This window comes from Heliangelus exortis, chromosome 2 (genome assembly GCF_036169615.1).
Source record: "Heliangelus exortis chromosome 2, bHelExo1.hap1, whole genome shotgun sequence".
NCBI classification, from domain to species: domain Eukaryota; kingdom Metazoa; phylum Chordata; class Aves; order Apodiformes; family Trochilidae; genus Heliangelus; species Heliangelus exortis.
The window spans coordinates 12,435,667-12,459,733 of NC_092423.1; positions in this window are offsets into that span (position 1 = coordinate 12,435,667).

Below are 24,067 nucleotides of genomic sequence, written 5' to 3' on the forward strand. Positions count from 1 at the left end.
TGCTCATTCCCCTGCCTCATTATGGGATGGCGAGGAGAAAACCCACCTAAAACCTCATGGGTCAAGACAAGGACTAGGAAGCTTTCCACCTCAAAACAGGGCAAAGAGAAATCACAAACTAGAGCTTAAATACTTTACCCCCACCCTTCTTCCTGACCCCAAATTACTTTGTTCTTGATATATCTACCTCCTCCCTCTCAGCTACACAGGACAGGGAATGGGGTTTACAGTCTGTTTGTCACAGGTTGTTTTCTGCTGCTTCTTCCTCCTCAGGGAGAAAGATTCCTCACAGTCTTCCTCTACTCCAACGTGAGATCCCTCCGACAGGAGAAAGTCCTTCATGAACCCTTCCATGAAACCTGAGTCCCTCCCTCAAGGCACAGTACCTCAGGAGCAAATTGCTCCAGTGCAGGTGGCCCACAAAGCCACAGACTACTTCAGTAACAGTCCCCTCCATGGCTGCAGGTCCACAACTGCTCCAATGGCATCCTTCACGGGTGGCAAGTCCACAAAAACTGCTCTACCGTGACCCCTCAGTGTCTGCTTCACCGTGCTCCTCCATGGGTTGTAGGGGACAGGCTGCAACTTCACCATGGGATGTAGAGAGAAAACTGCTCATGAACCTTCTTCTTCAGCTTCCTCACCAACCTTGGTCTCTTTGCTCTATCTCACCTCCCATTCAGCCTGAATCACCAGGTGTTTCCTTCTTGAGCATGTCAATCGACGAGGAGCACATTCATTGTTCACTGATGGCTCGAGGCAGGGCTGGACATCCATCTTGGATCAAAAAGAGCTATTCAGAAGCTCCTTACATGAGCCACCCCTGGGGGGCCCTTTGCCTACTACCAGAAACTGCACCACATCAACCCTGAACAAGGACAGCTGTAAAACAGTGAAGTTTTGGATTTAAGATGCTGATATTGTGCGGGGATTTCTACAGAAGTCAGAGCAGAATTGCAACCATTTCTAGGTTTTCATCCAGACGCGAAATCTAATACCAAAGGAGAGGTTGTTCCAGACACACTGGATTAACTGGTGGAAGCAGCCACAATGTTGAATGGAAAAAATAGTGAAGTTTCTTTGTCATCATTTGTCCTGCAGGGTATTGTCTACAGCTGACAGGGCTGTAAGAGGCACTATTTCCACTTTTGTGGTGCATATAGGCACCCATCTAAATTCAATCTGCCTCCAAGGGGATTTGAACTCATTATTATGCTTTATTTTCTGCTTTGTTCTAACAGTATTATTATTATATTTTATTTTCACTATCATTTTGAGGCACCATTTAAGCTATATATATAAATTAAAACTGTTCAGGGGCCTGCAAAGATGTCCAAAAAGTCTGTCTTCTGTCTTGGAAGATACAAATCTCTTGCAAAGTCAATACTGAAATGAGGTGTTAGCTTGAAAAGGCAAATGTCTAACTGAGGAAAGTGTGAAGGACAAAAGAAAATTTTAAGAAACAAAAATGAGCAACAATATCTGTGGAGAAGAGTTGGAAGGAAAAAAAATACTAAGAGAGACTGAGAAGGGGCTTTCCTGCTAATACTGAGCCAATTTAAGATATTTTTGCTACATTACCTGTCACCTTTCCTCTGTGGGAGTGCTAACGTAGCTAAAGCTGTGTTTTAATGTCATTCCATTTGATCACAACAGGGCTGTTTGAAAGATGAAGGTGATGAAACAAAGACACAGTTGTTTATATTAATACAATTGTTCTCCTTGTCAAATAATATTAGTTAAGTCACCTAAATGATTTCACAGCTGTTTATTGGTTCTTTGGAAAGAAAACAAAACAAAACAAAAACAAGACAGACTGCTTCCTGGAATTAATGTATCTAACAATCAATATGCTTGGCCAGGCAAACTGCCAGCAGGTACTGCATAAATTTCTCTACCTTCTCCCAGGAGTGTATCAGGAATTGTAAAATGTCTGGTTTTCAGGTGATCTCCAGAGTCTGTTAATAATGCTGCACCATGGGCACACAGACATCCTCAGGCTGACCTAGAGAGATGTTCACATGACTTACAGAAACAGCACAGACACAGGGTGGTTATAAGGGCAGAATGAGACCATGGGCAGAGGGAAGCTGTACTAGAGAGAGGGGAGGAGAAGCTGAGTGAAGTGACTGAAAGCTGACACTGAGGTCTCCACTCACTTCTCTTCGGCCACAGCATGCCCACTGTAACACAGGCAAATCTTTCCTCCACCTGCCTGTAAGAAAAGGTCCTGTCAGAGAGCAGCAGCCCACATCCTCAGCACCTATGCTGGGCTGTGGGTCCAGGCATACAAACCTAACCAACATTTAAATTCTTCCATCTGCCTGACCTCGTGTATCTCAGTTTCTTGAGACAAGGACCTGCCCTGGAACTGTCAAGACAAATAGACTGAATAGTGGCAAGAGTTTTCAGAGCCTGTGTCTGTGTAACTGCTCGTGGTGGTGTTGAGAAAAAATTATGAATGTTGTCATTTCCAAATAAGTTTGATGTTGGTTTTTGTGGTTTTTTTGGCATAATTTTGCCACAGTTAAAAAAAAATAAAAATCAATACATTGTTGTCATGGCTTAGCAGTCTGGGCATACCAAAAAACAGAGGATAGAATTATTCTCTATTACCCCCTCCAACCTCCCCAAAGGGAAGATAAAAGGGGAAAAAAGACTGGAGACAAAGCTGGAAATTTAAAAAAAATTGAAACATTTATTAGAACAGGGGAAAGGCAATAACATATGGGATGAAGAACAAAACTACAAATGTATATAAATACAGATACAACCCAGTCTCGATGCTGGCAGGGAAGGTGCCTGAGGGCCCCTTGCAGCAGGGCCGACTCAGGAGAGGGCTCCCCGGCTCTGCCCAGCACCGGATGGATGTGGATTCTGAAGAGCAGGGGGTGAGCTGGGGGTAAAGGAGCGCAGGGGAACAGCAGCGAAGCGAGGAGCGGGCGAGAGAAAAGAGAGGAGCCTGGGCTGCCCGACCTTGATAGAGTATGGGTAGAAAATGGAGGGGAATATTGACCCCTCTGTGTTCCACACCTCTCAAAGTCTGAATGCCCTCCTACTTTAGTTCCTCGTACTAAAACTATGAAAATTTTAAATCAATGAGAGAAAAAGGGATTAATCTTTATAGAACAGGTAATCAAGAGTCACATGATTATTTTTAGAATCAACATAAATATTGCTTTAATCAAACCGCTGAATTGTTAGTTTGAAATCCCTTAAAAAAAAAAAAATCTTAAATTGTTTTTAAATGGAATCTTACTATATAATACCATCGCAGTGTGAAAGGATAGAAATTATTCCGTAATGCTGAGTTGGAATAATATCTCCAAACCAGCTAGTGGTTTGTACTGCAAACAGTACATCAGGCAGATGAAGAAAGGAAGAAAGAAGAAAAGGAGGAGCAGTGATTTTTGTTTTTCCTCTTTTTAGACCTGTCTTTGCTTATATACAGTACGTACTTTATCAAAAACTCTGCACTCCATCCCCTCTGCAAAGAAAAATCCCAATATTAAATGCAATTAGACAAGCTGTATAAAAATTCTCAGTTCTTACAAAGAAAAAGAAAAAGCTTTAAATATTTACGCAATACGACAGCACAAAAAAATTTATTTTTGCTAAATTTCAGTTACAGAGGAATCTGTTACAGTCCCCTTTCTTGTGTATTACTGTATCAACAATTCCCAATGATTTCAGTGGAGTGACTTGCAATATGGCACTGAGTGAGTCAGTGGAGAGCAAGTTTGTCTTAACTAGAAAATGCCATCAGCATATCAACTGCAAACTCATTCTGAAAGGTCTGGCAGGGTGTGGCTTCAAACATGACAGAAGCCCCTAAGTGTTTTCAAGACTTCTTTATGAACAAAGAGTAAAAGCACCCTTTTGGTGTTAGTCTGGTAGCAGCACCAGAAGAAAAATTAACTTCCTTGGAATAATAACACCTTATCTCAACTTTGAATGTCAGATTTTGGAACAAATTATTTTAATTTTTCTTCTTGCTGAAAGACTAAAAAAAAAAAAAAAAAATGACAAAAGAGAACAAGCAACTTGAAAAATATGCAAAAGTAGTGAAGTGGATGTGCTTCCAGGCTTGTACACCTACCCTCAGCTAAGAATGATTTTACAGAAATTACAAAGACCCTGACAATAGGATTTAACAACGACAATGCATGCACAGCCCTACCCATGGCAGTTGGATTGGCATTTCAGCATTGCCGGATGCAACTGAGAGCCTTCCAATCAGCCAGAACAGTGGGATCCACCGAGGAATCATGATCAAGTAGCTATTAGGCCAAATGGTATTGTCAGAATTCCTCAATTTATGCAGCTTCTTTCAGAGAACTGAGTCTTGAAGCTTCCAAATATCAAAAGGGTTCAATATCGAATAGAACATGTATTTAAGGAAAATTGGCCCCCAAATTACTATGCTATTGTCATTTGTTCTTTTCCAGTTCACTTAAAGGGTAAAGTGGAGGCTATTTTTAAAATTCGATATGAAAAAAATTACAACTGAAGTTTCTTTAGAAAAATGTTCATTTAACCAGCTGCATCTCTCTTTTGTACTCTGCTCAGATGTTAACGTGAATTATAGCTTCCATGTCTCTCATGTTTTTTTGTTGTCTGTCATTTATGTTTTGGAAAACTTAGCACAATTTTAGGTTTGAACTGATTTGTACTCCTTTGGCCAAGTCTGAGGCCCTCCAAACTCTTCTGGAAAAGTACCACATTTACAATCATTCTGGCAAAGGTCTGTCTGGATTCTATTCAAGTAACACAAAAGCTGTGCAGCAAGTTATTTAACATGTTACCCTTTTTCTCAGTGAAGTCTGCTGCAGTGCTCCAATTCACTTTGATGGGAGCAAAAAAGAACCCCAAATGCCAAACTGATTTGGCTAGTGCTTTAATAAGGGGATTTTGCAGCATGAGCTATAATCTTTGCACAAGCTCAGCGCTGGGATGACCATGCACTCACTGGTCTTCTTGTCTCCCGTTCATCTGCCCTCTTCTTGCTGCATCCAAGAGGAAGTCAACATTTGGTTTCTCTGTCTGCATCACTGTGGAGCAAAAAGCTCTTAGATCCAAGAAAGACAACAGCATCTAACATGAGAGTAAATGAGCATTCCACACACAAGATTTGAATTTCTCAACTGGTCACTCGTCAAAGCTTGTCTCAAACTGCTTAATCTGATCTGTCATGATCAAATATTAAGGGAAAAGAACTGTTTTTACAGTCCAAATTACCAATTGTGCTGTACAAGCTGGAGCTTTAGTTGGCAGAGAACAGTTATAAGCTGTTCATTATACAATCTACATTTTGCCTTATTATGTAATTAAGTATCTACAGGAATACTAAGGTAAAAGGACCACATTTAGGAAGGGTACATGTTACATTTCTTACATCTATATAGCATGCCTGGGAGATGACTTATCCCTGTGGGAAACTGGCCCATTGAAAGATGGAAGCAGTTCCCTTGCATGGATCCATTTTTATCTGTCTGGATGTGAGCACTAAGTGAAGTAGAAAAAAAGGTAGAAAAGCAGAGAAAGTAGAAACCCAGAGAAGGCTACCAGAGCATAGAAAGCCGGAGAATCAGGCAAGTGGACACGAGTGCCCTGAGCTGGACCCTTTTTTCCCTCATGCGTGAACTTGGCACCTTCAACATCAACAATCTGCAGAAAGGGATATGAGTGAGGATGGAGTCAGGGGGAATGCATCCTCATTCTTGAGAGCCCCACTGTGGCTGTACAGGTCTGCTACAACCTGCAGTGTGAAGAAACCTCTTCAACTGCCAGTTGGTTAAAAGAAAAGAAGTTTAATGTTGGACTTCTTGCCATGGAAAGCTTTTTTTTTTTTTTTTAATTAAAAGTAAGAAAAAACACTGGAAATTTTTTCCTATATGAGATCATTCTTAGAGAAACTTTCAATTATTTATGGCACTCAGCATCTTTGAATTTCACACCTGGAATACGGTGAAAGTCACTGCATCCTGGCTTCACATAAGGCCACACATAGACTCATCATTTGATAAGAACTGTAGTAATAGAATCTTACATGGATTCTTGCTCTTGCTAATGGATCAGCAATTTCTCTAAGAAAATGGAAAGGACACAATTCCTTTCTAGGCACTTTTACCTATTCATTCAAAGGATCCTTGCCCCACAAACACTTAATTACAATGTGATAAAATTATTGCAAATATCGCAGGTTTACTGAGTGTTGTCATGGTCCTCAAACATTATATAGGTGCTACATAGATATATATGCTACATTAACACAGCATGGTAATTAATAATTATATTTGTGAAGCAATATCCAACAGTGACTGGTGTTTGGGGTGCTGTAAGGAACGTTTCTGAAACAGACTTTAATATTAGCCAAATGGCATCTGCAAGAGAAGATCAGTGGAAGATTCCCCTCTTTCCATTCCAGGGAATGTTCCAATCACAGGTTGCACACTGGAGTATTTCTGATTTTGAAAAAGAAAAAAAAAATTAACAATTTAGAAATTAAAAATCAATCATTTATGAATACAAAAGTGCAAAAAGAACCTTATTACATCCTTTAACACAAAAAAAGATCCATAGAGGAATTTTGATTAAAAAGCAATTCCCAGTGGAATCATCCTTTTTTTAATTGACCGTTATTTATATAGATGTGTTCAGAACAGTTTAATATTAAGTCTCCCAAAACTATCACAAAAGAAGTAAGTATCACTTGCACTGGTGAGTTAGTGTATTGCAGCATTGTTGTCATGAAGGTTATGCCATCAGTTATAAATATCTTGTCTGCAGAGGGTATTACATCAATTGTCTTGTTTTCTTTATTAGCCTCATGCAAATATGAAAACAAAGGCTGCTGTTGGAGAGTCCCATCACTTTCCCAAATATGCAATGAAACACACTTTAATTAATTTTATTGCCTGTCTCCTAGAGACAGGATGAAAGGGTTAGAAAAATGTGGGCACCTCCAGTCAAAGAGGCAGTAGCATGTATACAGGGAGCAACAGAACCCAATAACTGCTGCCTCAGTGAGCCTGAATCAGCCATAAACAGTGCTGTGCTGGCTCATATTGCTGCAAGCTTTATTAACTCGTGGCAGTGGAGAAGAGTGACAGCTACAAGTAGTGCTGACTGGGAAGGAGAAAAGTAGACTGCAGATTTGGAATACACTTCCTATATTTTAAACGAAATTTTATTCAGGGAAGACATCACCTTCAAAATAATCTGCCCTTCACTAGGATTCACTTTGCCTCCCCTCCAGGGAAGACAGTAGTGGGTGGTAACATTTTTGGTCTGTTAACAAACAGAATGAAAAGGAAATACTCCAGATGAGACATCAGTACAGCTAGTAATAAAAGCAAAAAGCAGCCACTAACAAGTACTAGACTTTAATATACAGTAAGGCAAGGAAGCCTCTGTAAGCACAGAAGCCTGTCAAGTAATTAAACAGCAGTAACAGCTATGAATTCAATATAGCTCATTCCAATAAAAGCTGCTGTTATCTCAAACCCTTTGAGTCCCACGTTGAGCACCAAAAAGGACTGTCATGGCTTAGTCCCAAGCCAGCAGCTAATCCCTGTGCAACTCCTCTCCCACTTCCCATCAGTTGGATGGGGGAGAGAATTGGAAGGGTAAAACAGAAAACTCAAGGGTTGAGATAAAGAATTTAATAGGTAAAGCAAAAGCTGTACATGCTAGGAAAGCAAAAAAAGGAATTCATTCACTGCCTTCCATTGTCTGGGAGGTGTTCAGCCATCTTCAGGAAAGCAGGACTCCGTAACATGCAACAGTGACTTTGGAAGACAAATGTTAACACTCTGAACGTTCTCCCCCTTCCTTCTTCTTCTCCCAGCTTTTTATTGCTGAGCAATAAAATGTGGTATGAAATGTCCCTTTGGTCAGTTGGGGACAGCTGTCCCACCTGTGTCCTCTCCCAGCCTCTTGTGCAACCCCAGCCTCCTTGCTGGTGAGGTGGTGTCAGAGGCAGAAGAGGCCTTGAAGCAGTGTAAGCACTGCTCAGCAATATTTGAAATTTCAGTGTATTAATAACACTATTTTCATCACAAAGCCAGTAGTCATACTGACTACTGTGAAGAATATTAACCCTATGCCAGACAAAATCAGAACAACAAAGTATCCTTTTTGTTAATAAGTGTTAATGTTTCCTAAATTCAGTAGCAGAGATTTCATCATACCTGTCATTTTGAAAGGAGGAAATAATTGCCAAAAGAAACACCCACAATCTGTTCCAGTGTTTCACCACCCTCATTGTAAAAAAAAACTTCTTCCTTGTATCTATTCTTCATCTACCATCCTTTAGTTTAAAACCATTACCCCTTGTCCTATCACTACAGGCCCTGCTACAAAATCTGTTCCCATCTTTCTTACAAGCCTGCTCTAAGTTTTTTATAAGGTTTCCCCAGAGTTTTCTCTTTTTCAAGCTCAACAACCCCAACTGTCTTAAGCCTTTTTTCATAGAAGAGATGTTCCTTCTCTCTGATCACAGGCCCTCCTCTGGACCTGTTCCAACAGGTCCTTGCCTTTACTGTTCTGAAGACTCCAGATCTGGACACAGTAGTGCAGGTGGGGTCTCCCAGGAGCAGAGTAGAGGGGGAGAATCCCTTCCCTCAACCCCCTGTCTGTGCTTCTTTTGATGTAGCCCAAGACCCAGTTGGCTTTCTGGGCTACAAGCACACATTGCTGGCTCATGTGCAGCTTTTCATCCACCATTAACTCCAAGTCCTTCTTCACAGAGCTACTCAAACCCTTCATTGAGAAGCTACTGGGGGTTGCCTAGATCCAGGTGCAGGACCTTATCTGGCTTATCTCTTATATAAACTCAAACAAAGATGGATTTTATGAATAGAGGAAAAGAAGAAGCAAAACTTGGTAGCAACAATACTGTTTGGTTTACTTATGTGGTTTAAATGTCACACGATTCCATTAATGCCACTAATCGCCAGTTTAAAAGAAAGTGCAAGCAGATGAAGAAACAGTGATTTGGTCTATTGATTTTCATGCTGAATTTTGTGGACAAAATAAGCAGTTAAATTCCCTAACTCAAAAAAAAATCAACTTTTCTTGTATGGAAGAGATCTTATTATTGAAAAATTTAAATTTATGAAGATAAAAACAGATCCTCAGATAGTGTTAGGTGTCAACTTCAAGAGAACTTAAAGCTAAGGATCTGGGTGAAAACGTCTTGCTGTGTCTCAAATTTACTGAATGCTATGTTACTAAATATTTCTTTTAGCCTGTGAATAGTCCCTTCCAAAAATATTGGATACTTGTAAATAAAAGGAACTTATCATATGCTTGAAACATTGGAGGATGTGAAGATTAAAGTAGGATACCCAAACAAGGGTCGCAAGAAGGTCATTGTGTGCTGTGCCATACAGCAGTATCTACTGCTATATTGGTCCATCATTATTCTTGCTGCCTGTTCCAGTAATTTCACTGGAAATATATGTGAAGCACAAAGTACATCTGAGTATCTATAAGAATTGCAAAGTATGTCATGTAGTGATTAGAAGCAATCTTTTCTATCTCCAATTAGCCAGATACAGTATTTTAGCATATTCTGAACAGGACTGTATTTGGCAATGTGCATAGTCTGTTTGAAATGTCTCAACAAGTCTCCAGTACAGAGGCTGAGAGATGATAACAATCTCCCCGAAAATTATTTATCTGTACTGCACAGATGGAAAAAAGCTTTGTCCTTTTTATTTGGGACAGTTTAATCAGATGTCTTTGAATATGCTGGATAGAATAAAGTAATCTTAATAAACATGCATTGGCTGAAAACCTCTTTGTAATGGCTCTATATTTGTTTCCCTTTCTTTTCTTAATGCCTTTGAAAGAAACCATTTGAAGCTCTGTGGTGTCTGAACTTCTCCTGCACTGAAGTGCATATAGAGATGAGAAGCCAAGCTGGCTATTGTGATCATGCTTTTCTTTTTGGCTTGAGAGATAAGGATTCACAGAAATCTGCTATGTGGTACCGAATTTAAGATGAGCAGAGCAATGGTATGAAGCTTCAGGCTTTCAATAATGCTGCTATATTTATATGAAGATACAATAATAGTAAGGAAAAAGCCTTGGCCCTAATAAAAAAATAGAAGGACTAATCCTGCACCACTGACTACAATGGGAGTTTTGTTATTTACCTCAGCAGAATCAGCATCTAGACAGGGCATTCTATACTATACTAAATTCAGTACACTCAGATCTGAAGGTTAAAAAGACATTTAGTGCTGATGCCTCTGACACTCATAGATTAAGATTTGGTAGGTTTTTATAGCTCTTTTTCCTTTATATCTACAGTTTAAAAATATAAACTAAGTAAAAATAGTCAGACTTTTTTTTTTCTTTTTTTTTTCAAATGAACCATATTCTGGTTTTGCTTACATTCAATAAGATGTTCCCAAGCATGACTTAACTACAGTAAATAGCTTTACTCACATTAAAAAAATGCCTAAGATATATATGCACATATAGGTATATTTATTTTTTAATGTTGATTGTCATATGCATCCATGTTAATTACCTATTGAAAATGACATTTCTTTATACATGTTGCCTGGCTTTTATGGCTTTCAACCTGTGATACAGTTACAGGCAGTATTTGAGAAATACATACGTCCTTACTATAGAAAGATACTAGTTTCCACATCTAAGTGAAATTATGGGGTTTCTGAGGATGCAAGTTTTTTGCAGGAAGACAGATGGCTGGCTTAGAAGAAATATCTATATGGAGTTCCATAAAATGGAGGAGGGATGCTTTGTTGAGAAAGAAGAGCAAGACTGATTTGTGGAAGCAGGCTATCCTCTATTTCAGTATAAAGTATAAAGAAAGTGGGAAGTATCCAGAGGATTTAAAGCTAAGCTTACTTCAGAGACCCTCTCTAGATTTCATGGTGACTGCATATGCAGAAAAAAGGGTTCTAAAATAAGCTTTCCCCTATATGACCTGCAGAGGTGTATAAACTTTAGTTTTGCTTAACAGAGATATTAGGAGTTTGCTGGGGTGGTTGTGCATAAACCACCTATAGTGTATAGAAAAGAATGTAAATAAGAACTGAATGTATGATTTTAAAGTGAACAAATCAGACTGAATAACTACTTCCTGCTGATAGATTTCTTGTCTGATTGAATTTGTTTTCCATAGTCTATCCAAGAAGTTTTGCATTTTTCATGAACCATGCATATAGTTTGATTTTTATATGGCAGTTCCGATATCCATAAGCCAAATAACATCTTACCCACAGCTGTCCCACTACAATGGATTCTTTGCAGAACACAATGTTACAATTTGAAGGTTTGACATGCAGCCAATGATCTTTAATCCCATTTTTTGGATGCAGAACCACATATAGTGCAGATTTTATCTCAGGAAAGAATGGCAGAAGACTGTTTCTGTTAAATTAGTCAGGCCACATAGAAACATAGTTTATGTTCATTTGACATTCATTGTGGAAAAACAAATAGTACCTGCTTTGCCACAAAATTATAATAATATGTATAGACTAGTACACTTAATATTATCCAGGTTCTGCTAAAAAGTAAACATCTTGTTATTAACAACTCCGAATAAGCAAACTGAATTCTTAAAATGTGACTACTTACAGAGTTATGTGTTTTAATCTTGGACTCTAAAATTGTATTCAATTTACTACTTAGCACCTGCCTGTTTGCAAGCTGCCAACAAAGCCTGACCAGAGGGGACACTGCTGCCCAAGAAGAGGATGAAGGCTGGAGATGAGGGAACTTCTAAGCTTCCAGTAACCATCTCAAATACACTTCCTCAAGCTATTATCCTATTTGGCTTAGCCCTTTCTGTATCAGAAACTATGAATTCATTTGCTATTGAGTGTCAGGGCTGAGAGCACCAGTGGACCCCGCAGGCTCTGCCCAGCTCTCTGAGGCTTCCATGGCCTAAGGCCCCAGGGCTGTCTGCCCCTGCTGCTGGTCTCCAGCTCCCCGTAGCCCTGCCCTGACTTGCTAGGCCAAACTGAACCTATCTATGGGTCAATGTACTGAGCCAGGTTGGGCCAATCCTGTCCCAAAGGAGATGGCTGATGCCCAGGTTTGGGGATGGCCCTGCTGTCTGTAGGCTGCTCTACTCCTGGCTGGGGCTGGGAGAGGCTCTGCCTACCATCCCTGTGAACACACTTCTCCCCATGCATAGGATCATGGAATCATAGAATGCCTTGCTTTGGAAGGGACATGAAGAAGTCATCTAGTCCAACCCCGCCTGCAAGGACATCTTCAACTAGATCAGATTACTCAGAGCCCCATCCAGTCTGACCTTGAATGTTTCCAGGGTCTAGGCATCTAGGCATCTAGGCATCTAGGCAGTGTTGCCCCACCCTCATTTTCAAACCTTTTTCCTTATATCTATTGTTATATCTTATTGTTATATCTATCCTTATATCTTATATTGTTCATGAACTGCTCACTTGTTACTTCTTACTTGTGGTCATCAACGATGCATGGCATCATTGCTCCTTTGTGCCTGTTGATAAACTGTAAATAGAACAAATTTGTCATTACAAAAAGAGAGAAAACAAATATTAAATATGTCCTTCTTGCACATAAATACCACCTTTGGTTTACAGTCCCTGTCCATACAGAAAATCACCTGACCTCAGGTAAGCACATAAATAAAAAGGAAAATAATGGGAAAATAAGTATAAAGAGCAACAAAGGTGGCTGAACTTGAGCATATCTTTGAAGCATACCAGAGCACCAGCTTCACAGGGGAGCACAGGGCTGGGGCAGAACCAGCACCCATCTACTGAAGAGCTTCTGTCCCAAGGGCAGACAGTTGCTGGAAGGTGTCTGCTGCTTTTGTACAAAACATGTTAGTACAAGCAGGTTCTCAAACTGTCTCTGCTGACAGAATTGCTTTCTGTATCTGAAGAGGAAGAAAGTATATTGACTGTCAGGATGTATAAAAGGTTCCATACTTAAGGAACATCTTTCCTCCATCCACACTGGCATTTTAAACAGAGAAGTTTCAGAGCAAGACTCCTTTCAACAGAGTTACCAGTGAATATTTACAAGGAAAAGAGAAAGATAAACTTGTTTTCATTTTTCTTAAATGAGGCTGAATAAACCACAAGTTTTTTCAGCACAGCAAATATATCTGAGAATACACAAAATTTATAAACACAAAATTATCAGGAAGTTCCAAACTGAAAGAAACATCAATTTCTTTGCAAGTGAAGGCAAAAAAAATTTTTTGGCATGTTTATAGTACCCTCTCATGGAAATAGGAAGCATTACAACTCCTCCCTCACATTTATTTTGCTAAAGACAGCAAAGATACATTTTGGTACTTCCTGTAACTTCATACACAGCTGAAACAAAAATAGTTGTAAAAAAAGCTTAGGAGGTTTGTACACACACACATGAAAATCTTAATCTGTAGAATAACCTATTATTTAGGTCTGGCTTCCTCAAGAAAACAAGCAAAAATACAGCATGAGTTTTTTTCAGCTAATCAAGAAGAAACCTTCCCAAACCTTCCTTTTTTTAAAATTTCATTTTATACCATACCTATATTTATTTCCCTTTCATAAGAACTAGATTTTATTAGATTACCCATCAGTATTCATTCCATTAGCTTGTTCAGATGAATTATTAATATGCCACAGAAATACAGGTCACAATCTCAAGGGATTTTTCTGAAAATGTAAAAAAAAAAAAAATATTACCAGAGAATTAGCTTTAAAAATCAGTACTTTTAATGTTTAAAACATCAGAGTAAATCTCCCATAATTTCTTTTTTCCTGCTCACTGACTCATAAAAGAGTTCAAAATTAACTTTCATCACTAATTGAGAAGTCATTGAGAAAGTATTTTACATATGAACATTAGAAGGCTGAATATTTTTGAACTCTGACTAAACCTTCATTTTGGTGTTTAGCAAAGTTGTTTTTTTTTTAAATAATAAGTCAGTGTATTACATTTACTTGGTTCTGGTAGATAGGCCCTATTCTACAGAGCATACAAGCTGTTGGCTGTATCTTTTTTACCTAGGAAAATATTACAAACAGATGACTAGGTATCACTAAACCACTTACATGCAAACAGAAATTTCAGATGTATTGCTAATTGTTGATCTAGAAACATGTTCCATTTATGACAAACAGTAAATAGCTGATTTTTTAAAAAATCCAGTTCAAGGCTAGTTAGAGTGAAGGGAATTGCTTGATTTTGATTTGAGCTTATATTGCTTCCAAAAATCACTGTTACAGTTATTACATCAGGAAAGTACATCTCTTTGCCCACGAGAGGCTGAAAGAAATGAGATGCCATGTATTTTTCACACTCACATATTTCAGATTCACAGTGTGCAATCATTTGAATTGGAAGAATGACATTTACACCATCAGATGTCAGCTTTTAAAGTGAGACTTCAAATAAAATGAAAATAACAGTTATAATGTGGCCACAATTTCATACTGTTGGCCAGGTTATCCCTTCTATTCTTGCCCAAGAGATGATGAAGAAAATCTACATCAGGATTATCTAACAGTATTCCCTTCACAGAACTTTCAGAGTTTGGGTTTGGGTTGGAAGGGACCTTAAAGATCACATGTTGGTTTTCTGCTCGTTTCTGCCCAAACCAGGACAGAGAGCTAACTCAGCTACTCCAGGAACCTGAAAAACACAAGGAATGGTGTAAGGGAAGAAGTGGAAGTCTGTGCCTAAGAGTAGGGGAGAGGGCAGAGGACAGTCACAGGCACAGGAGTGAGCGGTTAGATCAGCTGAAACACATTCTTAAATTCACTCCAACAGAGAACTGCCCATCAGCAGACATTCAGCTCCATGTTTATATTGCAAAGGTTACACTACAAGATCTATGAGAGGAAAGATCAATCAAAATATACACCCTACACTCTCACCTAATCCATTTGTAGGCGAGCAGAAAAAGGGAAACGCACTGAAGATTTACCTTACGTTACTAAGCACAGCTCCATGAAAAATACTGTGACAGAAAATAAAGAAGTAGGTGAGTGATTAAGTCATTTGAGAAGTGGTCAGCAAAACTGCATTAACAGGAACAGCTATATTAGAATTAATGAAAACTGATTATGCAGAAATCCTGGAGCTCTGGAGTTCCTAGAAAAGGTAGAACTGTGTCTTTATTCAGTAAGCTCTAGTCATTTAATCTTGGTTATGAGTTCATCACCATAGAATGTACATGTCTGGAAAATTAAATGAAGGAGGTACATCATCTGTGGAAGGGCTTGTAAGGATCTTAGCAGAGCTAACCCACTGAAATCTGTCAGTATCAATGTTTGGAAGGACTCATAATTTTGAGCTATATGATAGGCATCTCAGCAAATAGGTTGCTATACTGAAATGTCATTTAGGCTGGAGAATAGACTTGTTGCTTTTCTTATCTATGTCAGTTATGAATGTGTGTGGAAGCCACAATTATCAATGAAGATTCATTTCTCTAGATCCTATAAAAACACATCATGGACTTGAAGAATGTAAAGCATTAATAAACAAGATGTAATAAACAAGATGTAATAAACAAGATGTAATAAACTTGGGACAAGGGAAGCATTTTCCCCATTTTATATGTAGGAGAATGAGGTAGACAGTTTGAACGATTTGTTCAAGGTTGCAAAAGGTATCTGTGGAAAACCTAGGAATTTTAAAATAAATTCTCAAAAATTATTAAAACAAATTCTATTTTATAGTTTATAACAAACATAACACAGGTAGTTTCTTTTGGAATAGTAAATTATATTCATGTCACATTTCTATCCTGAGCAATAATTAAAGAAGCACTCCTAATGATCTTGATAGGACTTAGATCTGTCTGCCGAAAAGTCCACCTGTAAAAAAAATATTCTCTGTATTTCACATATTGTTAGAGGACAGCTTCATTGCCATGTATTGAAGTGCAATCTAATTAATGGACAAGGGCACAAGTAGTTCTAAGTCTCCTTGTTAAAAGAAAACTTCTCATACACATTTACAGTGGAGAACTATTTTTTTTAATTGATTAACAGGTATGCTGCTTCTCAAGTAAGTGATACATTTTATAATATATCCTTGTAATTTTTCATGTACAGTGCATGAAATCAAAATATGTAGAATTATAGTGTATTGCCCGGGGTCCTGGTGTTAGTGTGCTCCCATAACTGGCATCCTCCAGTTCTTATCATAAAAGCCTGTTGAAACTGTCTTGGAGAAATAGTCATATAACACTTACAGATCAGAAGTCACAAGATATTTATTAATTTACTTATCTGAAGAAAATAAACTTTAGCTATCTAAGATGTAAGAAAACTCTAAATCAAGGCTTTTTAGACTGGATACTTGGAAGTCACATCACATACAGAGATACAGACATGAATTTTTTTACAGCAAGGATATGCAAGGGTAAATTCTTTAAAAGGATCTATTTTTGAAATATAGTCTACAGTTTGGAAGTGATGTTAGCTTCCAAATACAAGTGCCTTCCTTTAATTATCCTTTAATTATCCATATTCAAAAATTTAGGCTAAACTGTAATATCCACTTACATGTGTGTTACCAAAACCATACATGAAAACCAAAAGAAGTCTTGGAAAATAAAATAAGGCACTATTGCAGCCAGTGAAAAGGGAATGTAGGAGGAAGTTTCCACTTACAGATAATAGAAGAAAAACTTGTTGAAATAATAGGTACAAAGTTACATCACAAAAAGTTTTCAGGATGTTGCCACTTTTCAAAACACATGGTAAAAAATGAGAATTGAGTTTTCACTTGTTTATAACCTTCTACAAAGCTGAAGAGATAATGCACTGAAAACTGGATTTTCAGATAATGAACTGAAAACTGCCAGGAAATCTAGCAGACTGATAGAATGAAGACAAGACTACTCTGCAAATAAATACACCGGATGTCGCATTCTGACTGAAATACAAATGGAGTGTTGTAGTCTCCCACTTGAGATATAGTTTAAAAGAAATCTTGAGAAAATAACATTAAAAAAAAGAGATTCAAGGTTTAAAATAGCATCAAATCATCATAATATGAAAAAATAAGAAAATATACTCTATCCATTTCACATTCTTCAGCCATTAATCTGTTTTTCTAAGAATAGTGGGGTGATTGCTTGTAGTGCTATGTTTGGATTTTTAAGAAATCCAATGATTCTTTGAGAAGAAGATAGCATAAATCAGGTCCCCAAATCACAGAAGAATATTTAGAAAATCTGCTCTGCAGAAATATTACCCCTTATAGACATCTAAATGCAATTATGATCATTATTCAAATCACAAAGTTCTGGAGCTATCTGAACATGCTGATAACATCCATGATCATATCTAGCTGCTGAGGGTATTGGTGTACACCCTTTCTGGGGTAAGATTTATAGAATATTTTTTCATGGTCTGTGAAAAACTAATGGAAGAAAACCTATTGTTGGTAGACTTCAATTTCTTATACAGATTCACGATCTTCACTCTCTAGCAATTAGGTTAAATTTTCTTCAGAAAAGTTTTAAAGGTGACGTAGGAAATGACATCATTTTACACCTGGTTTTACTGACAGAACCAAACCACCACAAGTACATCCTTTTGGTTTGAAGAATGTATTTCTCTCTCTCCTTTCTATATAAAAACCTATGCTGCTGGTGAAGAAAACTACTGGCTCTGTTTCTGAGCTTATTTCTGGAATGCCAACTCATATTGGCCTAAGCATTTTGAGACAAAAATAGACAGCAAACAAAAATACAGACTTCCAGGTAGCTGTCTGCATTATCTGTGCTCAAAATTTTGCTTTCCATTTGTAGCAATATCTTCTGACATGTGGAGTGCCATTCAGATCTTAGACTTTTTCTTTATTTCCAGCACTAGAAATGGGATCAAGTGTCTCACTGACCTCTTGAAATGTATGGGATATGTAACTCCAATGAACTGGTTATGTTGCATACAATAAGGTCCTCAGCTTGTAGTAAGGCTGCTAGAAAGGAAACTGAATGAAGTTTCTCATACCACAGCAAATTTAACAGAATCTGTTGGATCATAGAATAACCTGCACATATTAATAAAAGAACAACAAAGAAAGAGAGTTCAGAAAGCAGAGTAAAACGTATTCCAGTAAGAATCAGCCAGGAATGCTTCTTTGTTTCATGTATTTAACAGCTTTGGTGTTCTTTAAAATGTTGGGAGAACACATCAGATTAGCCTGGTGGGTATGTTTGTTTTGAGTGACTTGGCACATAGGAAGCAGCTAATCTAAGTCATATTGGTTTTCCTCCATAAGAGTGCTGATAAACTCTCCATTAGGATTGCAAGCCCCTCTAGGCTCTGTCAGTCTTGTTGTTATTTAATCCTAAATGAAGTGTGTCTTATCAATTCATTCCATGCCATGACCCTGGTCAAGGTTAGATGAGGGTCTCACTATAAAACAGCAGGAGGCAGCAAAAAGCATTATTTTTCCTTGACAGACCAGGGAAGTAGGGATGTGCACAGAGGTAAAATTTCTTCACTGCAAATACATTACCCTAAATATGTTCCATTTACTCACCAAGAGAATATTTTCATCCTTTAATATTTTAAAATGTTGGAACATTATAGTAGGCTTTTTCTTCCCTGTGCTTTTAAAGGACAACATTAAAATAAATATTTTACTTTTTTTAATAAATCCTGTTAATGGTAATCTATTTACATTAATGCTACTCTTTTTTCAAATATCTTACAGAGTTAAAGAAGAAAGTGAGTCACATGGAAAATTATCCTGCGTGCTATTATCAGTGGTGATGAGCCAGCCCTCCCACTGTTTGCTGATGCATCTGTCTAGTGAGAATGTAAAAAGAGAAATAAAATTCCCTATTTTGGGGAACCAAGCAGGTCACTATATTTTGTAAAAAAAAAGAACTAGATAAAAAATGTGGTAAGTGTGTAACAGGGCTGCAGGCCCACAATATTCTTTCCCCTGTATCATTGAAAGTCTAAGCAAACCTTCTCTATTCTTCCTGATTAATTAGTTCCCAGATGGAAAAAACACACCCACTATCCTTGAGGTAACCTGGTACATCACCCATGAAATGTAGTAAGGCCAGTAAACTGCTAAACTCTTGCAACTTTTAAGAATCCTGTCACTTTTTGCTAAAGGGGAAATCTCCAACGCATTTTATTTCATAAACTTCTGGTCTAAATTGCCACATGAGAACTGTGGGACTATGATCAAAGGCATCAGCAGGATTTCACCAGGTGTACCTCCCTTGTATTAAACTACCTTATGCAACATTGCTGACTTGTGCAACCAAACAGAAAATACAGAGCTGTTCGGGTCAAGTGATGTCCAGCATTACTACAATCAAGGTTGATAGTTTTAAAGTCTATTTATAATTTAGGATTAGCTTATACTATCCTTACTAACAATGAGGTAGGCTTGGCAGGTGGACTTCAGTACTTTACAAACCTAGTATAAACTTCTATTTGTCGGTTGGCTGTTGACCAACAATTTAATTTTTTCCATACTCTTCAGTGACAAAACTGCTAACCAGAAAAATGAAGAGAACTGAAAGAGAGAGGTCATGATAAGAGATAAGATCTGAAATTAATATTTTTCCAAAGAACTTAATGAGTTTAAACAACTACATAGCCTCGAATCTTTACCTTAGCTGTCTGAGCAGTCTCACTATTAGGAATGAGTGGAAAATTATATCAGAATCGGAACCCTGGGAATCAGTTTTGCAAGTAAAGCAAAGGTTTCTACAATCTGATTTTTGAATATCATTTTTTTCCATAAAATGATCTGTTCTGGGAAAAAATAACTTAAAAGAAAGTTTTTAAGGCGGGAAAAAAATCAAAAAGGTCCAAGGGGTCATGCTAACTGATTCACTATATCCTTGCACTTCTGAAAAATCAGCTAGCAGTGTCAAAGAACCTCTACTTGCATTGGACCTGTAACTGACATAGTTGCAATAGGACCATGATGCTCCTATTAAGGAGACTGGATCACATTGCAACTTCTTTTCCTGTGTTTCCTTCTTCTTCAGTACCTACTTATCAAGCCAACCGTATTTTGTTGTATTATTGTCTTTGATGACCCGTTTTACAAAAAAGGTAAAGAAGATCTAGTCATGTTTCAGTGGAAGAATTCTTAATTCTCTTAATGAATGTGCATTCATAATACCAGGTCCTTTGTGAAACAGCATTATGAAAGCCCAGTGGCCCAGTGGAGATTTGGGCAGCTGAATGATATTTACTAAGGAAGTATCTATGTCATGATGTGAAGCAGTAAAGAGAATGGACTGTTATGACCACATGGCAGAACACAGCATTAGGTAGACTCAACCAGTTCAAGTCAGGAAAACCCAGAAGCATCATATAAATAAGTTGTCTGCATATTGATTTGTTGTAGAATATTCCTCTATGCATGAATCAGGAATGGTCTGTTTAAGGGAGGTTGAAATCTGGTGGAGTGAGAGAGCTTGGAGGGTGAGAAGGAACTGGAACATCCCTGTCAATACTCAGTCATGAGTGTTGCCTTGCATCTGCTTAGCTGTCAGTTGCTTTACTAGCCCTTCATTTTATCAAACAGTTAAAGAAAATACAAAACATTCAAATAAGGATATAAAATACATGAAAAAAAAATTACTTACTAATGAAGAATCTTGTGCAGTATCATATGGTGAAACTATCAATCACAGCTGTGCTTTTTTTTAAATAAAGAAAAATGTAAGTTGTTCTATCTCAGCTCTTCAAACAGAAAAAAGCAGTGAGAAAGCAGTACAGTAATATCTGTGCTATTACAGACAGCAATAATAGCACATCCGCTACTATCAATTTTTTGTTTCAATTATTTGGTACAATTTTTATTAAACCAGGAAAAGAAGGATATTTCTTTCCCCTCTCTTTTGTTTATAAAACAGTTAGTACTCTTTCCACATAATTTAACTCATAACATTCCCTTTCAAAATTATCCTTACTATAGTATGGATAGTAACATGAAACCATGTTACAAAGAATTAAATTAACTGTTACTTAGAATTTCCTTCATTTTTCATTCATTTCATTCATTTTTTTCATTTTGGTTTTTTCCTTTGGGTTTTACTTGCTTTCTTACTGTATTACTTTTCTTCAGATCTGTTTCCATTGATAGTTTTCTTATGTGAAACTACTAGCAAACACTATGTTTTAAAAGCTTATAGTGCAGAGAATCAGTAAAACCTAGTGTTAATCACAAGTACATTTTGATGGATTGGCATCTTCTAAACAAAATTAATCTAACTAAATACATGCGACTATTATACTGCTCAGTTCTGAAGCAGAACAAAAAAGAAAATTGCAAGCTACTGTTGTTGCATGGTACTTCCATGCCATTACAGTAGGTTTGCTAAGGTGGAAAGGCCTACAGGCAACAAGAAAAAAAAAATGGGAATGAGGCTGCCACTAATGAGAACACAAAGAATTTGCAAACCACCAATATGCTTGTTATTTATGTACTTTTGAATGTCCATCTGAATTTCCAAGTGATTTAAACAGGTCAAGGAAAACAAAGGAAGAGCTCTGTACAGAAAAGAGTAAAACATCTAAATAACCTAAAAATATAAAATACACATCAGCGAATTAACTGTAGCAGGGGCTAATTTAGGTTCATTGAAATACATTTGATTAGATTTTTGTTGCAACTTAGCAGCCGGTGTGGGTTGCTCCAAAGAGAAGATGAGCTAGAAGCCAAAGGCTTCAGGGTTGTGTCTCTCAAGACCCAAACAAGAAAACTAGCAGGTCTGATGATAATCAGCATCATCAATTAGTCCAGTGAGATGGTCTAGTCCTTAGGAATGAGGCAGGCCTGCAGTCAAGACAAGGTAAGTCAGCAGGGCAAGGTCAAGATCATCAAGGTTCAAGGCCAGGTGCAGGTAATACCTACAGGATTGTGCAGGCAGGGACAGAGCCCCAATAATGCAGCTCCTGAGCCAAGGGCAAGTGTTGCATGGGTGAAGATCCCAGATAAGACTTCTGACAGATCTTTCTCACACAATTTATTTCACAAAAATCTGATCCAAGTTTACACAGCAGCTCCATATCTGAGAAGGTCAACAAAACTGCTAAGAGTGAGAAGAGGTTGTGGGGTCTGCTGGTGCCCACAGGGCCTTGGTACAATTTATGAAACTCCTGCTGCTGAGTATCATACTCTAAGTTCAACAAGTGTCATTATCTAAAACACACTTTGTTCCCAAGGTGTTATTTGGAGGAAATTGAGAGTGACTCCCTAGGGAGTCCTCCCAAACCACCAGATTTTACTGTTCAAAGTCCTCTGCTGATTTTACTAGAATTAGACCTGCTTTGGTCAGAGGCAAAAGTTGGTGAAAGCATCCTATTGAGTTCATAGAATCATAGAATCACAGAATCATAGAACTGGCTGGGTTGGAAGGGACCTCAGAGATCATCAAGTCCAGCCCTTGATCCACTACCGCTGCAGTTACCAGACCATGGCACTGAGTGCCACATCCAGTCTCTTTTTAAATATCTCCAGGGACGGAGAATCCACCACTTCCCGGGGCAGCCCATTCCAATGCCTGATCACCCTCTCAGTAAAGAAATACTTTCTAATGTCCAACCTAAACCTCTCCCGGCACAACTTGAGACCATGCCCTCTTGTCTTGCTGAGGGTTGCCTGGGAAAAGAGACCAACCCCCACCTGGCTCCAACCTCCTTTCAGGGAGTTGTAGAGAGTGATGAGGTCTCCCCTGAGCCTCCTCTTCTCCAGGCTGAACAGCCCCAGCTCCCTCAGCCTCACCTTATAGGACTTGTGCTGGAGTCCCTTCACCAGCCTAGTTGCCCTCCTCTGGACCCACTCCAGGACCTTGATATCCTTCCTGAACTGAGGGGCCCAGAACTGGACACAGTACTCGAGGTGTGGCCTCACCAGCGCTGAGTACAGGGGCAGAATCACTTCCTTGGACCTGCTGGCCACGCTGTTCCTGATACAGGCCAGGATGCCATTGGCCTTCTTGGCCACCTGGGCACACTGCTGGCTCATGTTCAGCTTCCTGTCAATCCAGACACCCAGGTGCCTTTCTGCCTGGCTATTCTCAGCCACTCTGTGCCCAGCCTGTAGCGCTGCATGGGGTTGTTGTGGCCAAAGTGCAGGACCCAGCACTTGGCCTTGTTGAACCTCATCCCGTTGGAATCAGCCCAACTCTCCAGTCTGTCCAGGTCCCTCTGCAGAGACCTCCTGCCTTCCAGTGAATCTACACCTCCCCGCAGCTTAGTGTTATCTGCAAACTTGCTGATGATGGACTCAATCCCCTCATCTAAATCGTCAATAAAGATATTAAATAGAACCGGGCCCAACACTGATCCCTGGGGAACATCACTGGTAACCGGCCACCAACTGGATGCAGCACTGTTCAGCACCACTCTCTGGGCCCGGCCCTCCAGCCAGTTCCTAACCCAGCGCAGATGCCCCTGTCCAAGCTGTGGGCTGACAGCTTTTTCAGGAGAATGCTGTGGGAGACGGTGTCGAAGGCCTTGCTGAAGTCCAGGTAGACCACATCCCCAGCCTTCCCCTCATCCACCAAGCGGGTCACCTGATCATAAAAGGAGATCAGGTTGGTCAGACAGGACCTGCCCTTCCTAAACCCGTGCTGGCTGGGTCTGATCCCTTGACCATCCTGCAGGTGCTGTGTGATTACACTGATGATCTGTTCCATAACCCTGCCAGGCACTGCCACACAGTTATGTCAGAAGTCTGAAGACATTACTCTGCTACACAGACACTTAGTGAAACACTACACTTCTAAATTTAAATTTTAATGTCTAAATGTATATCTCTAAATTCTTCCTGAAGGACTGCTAAGAAAAGTTTATCTATTGTTATTGCTATACATCTAGAGATAGACCCTTGCAAAGTGATGGTGCAACACTGTGAATCAACAGAGAGAAGAAAGGGCAATTCACGGGTGGATAGAAAAGGGAAATAAATACTTAATTTTGTACATTCACATAGGAAAAAATATTCTTCAATCTTAAGTTTCCACCTGTAGATTTGTTTTGATCAAGAGATAAATTACAGGTGCATAAATAGTCTAGTTAGTGACAGG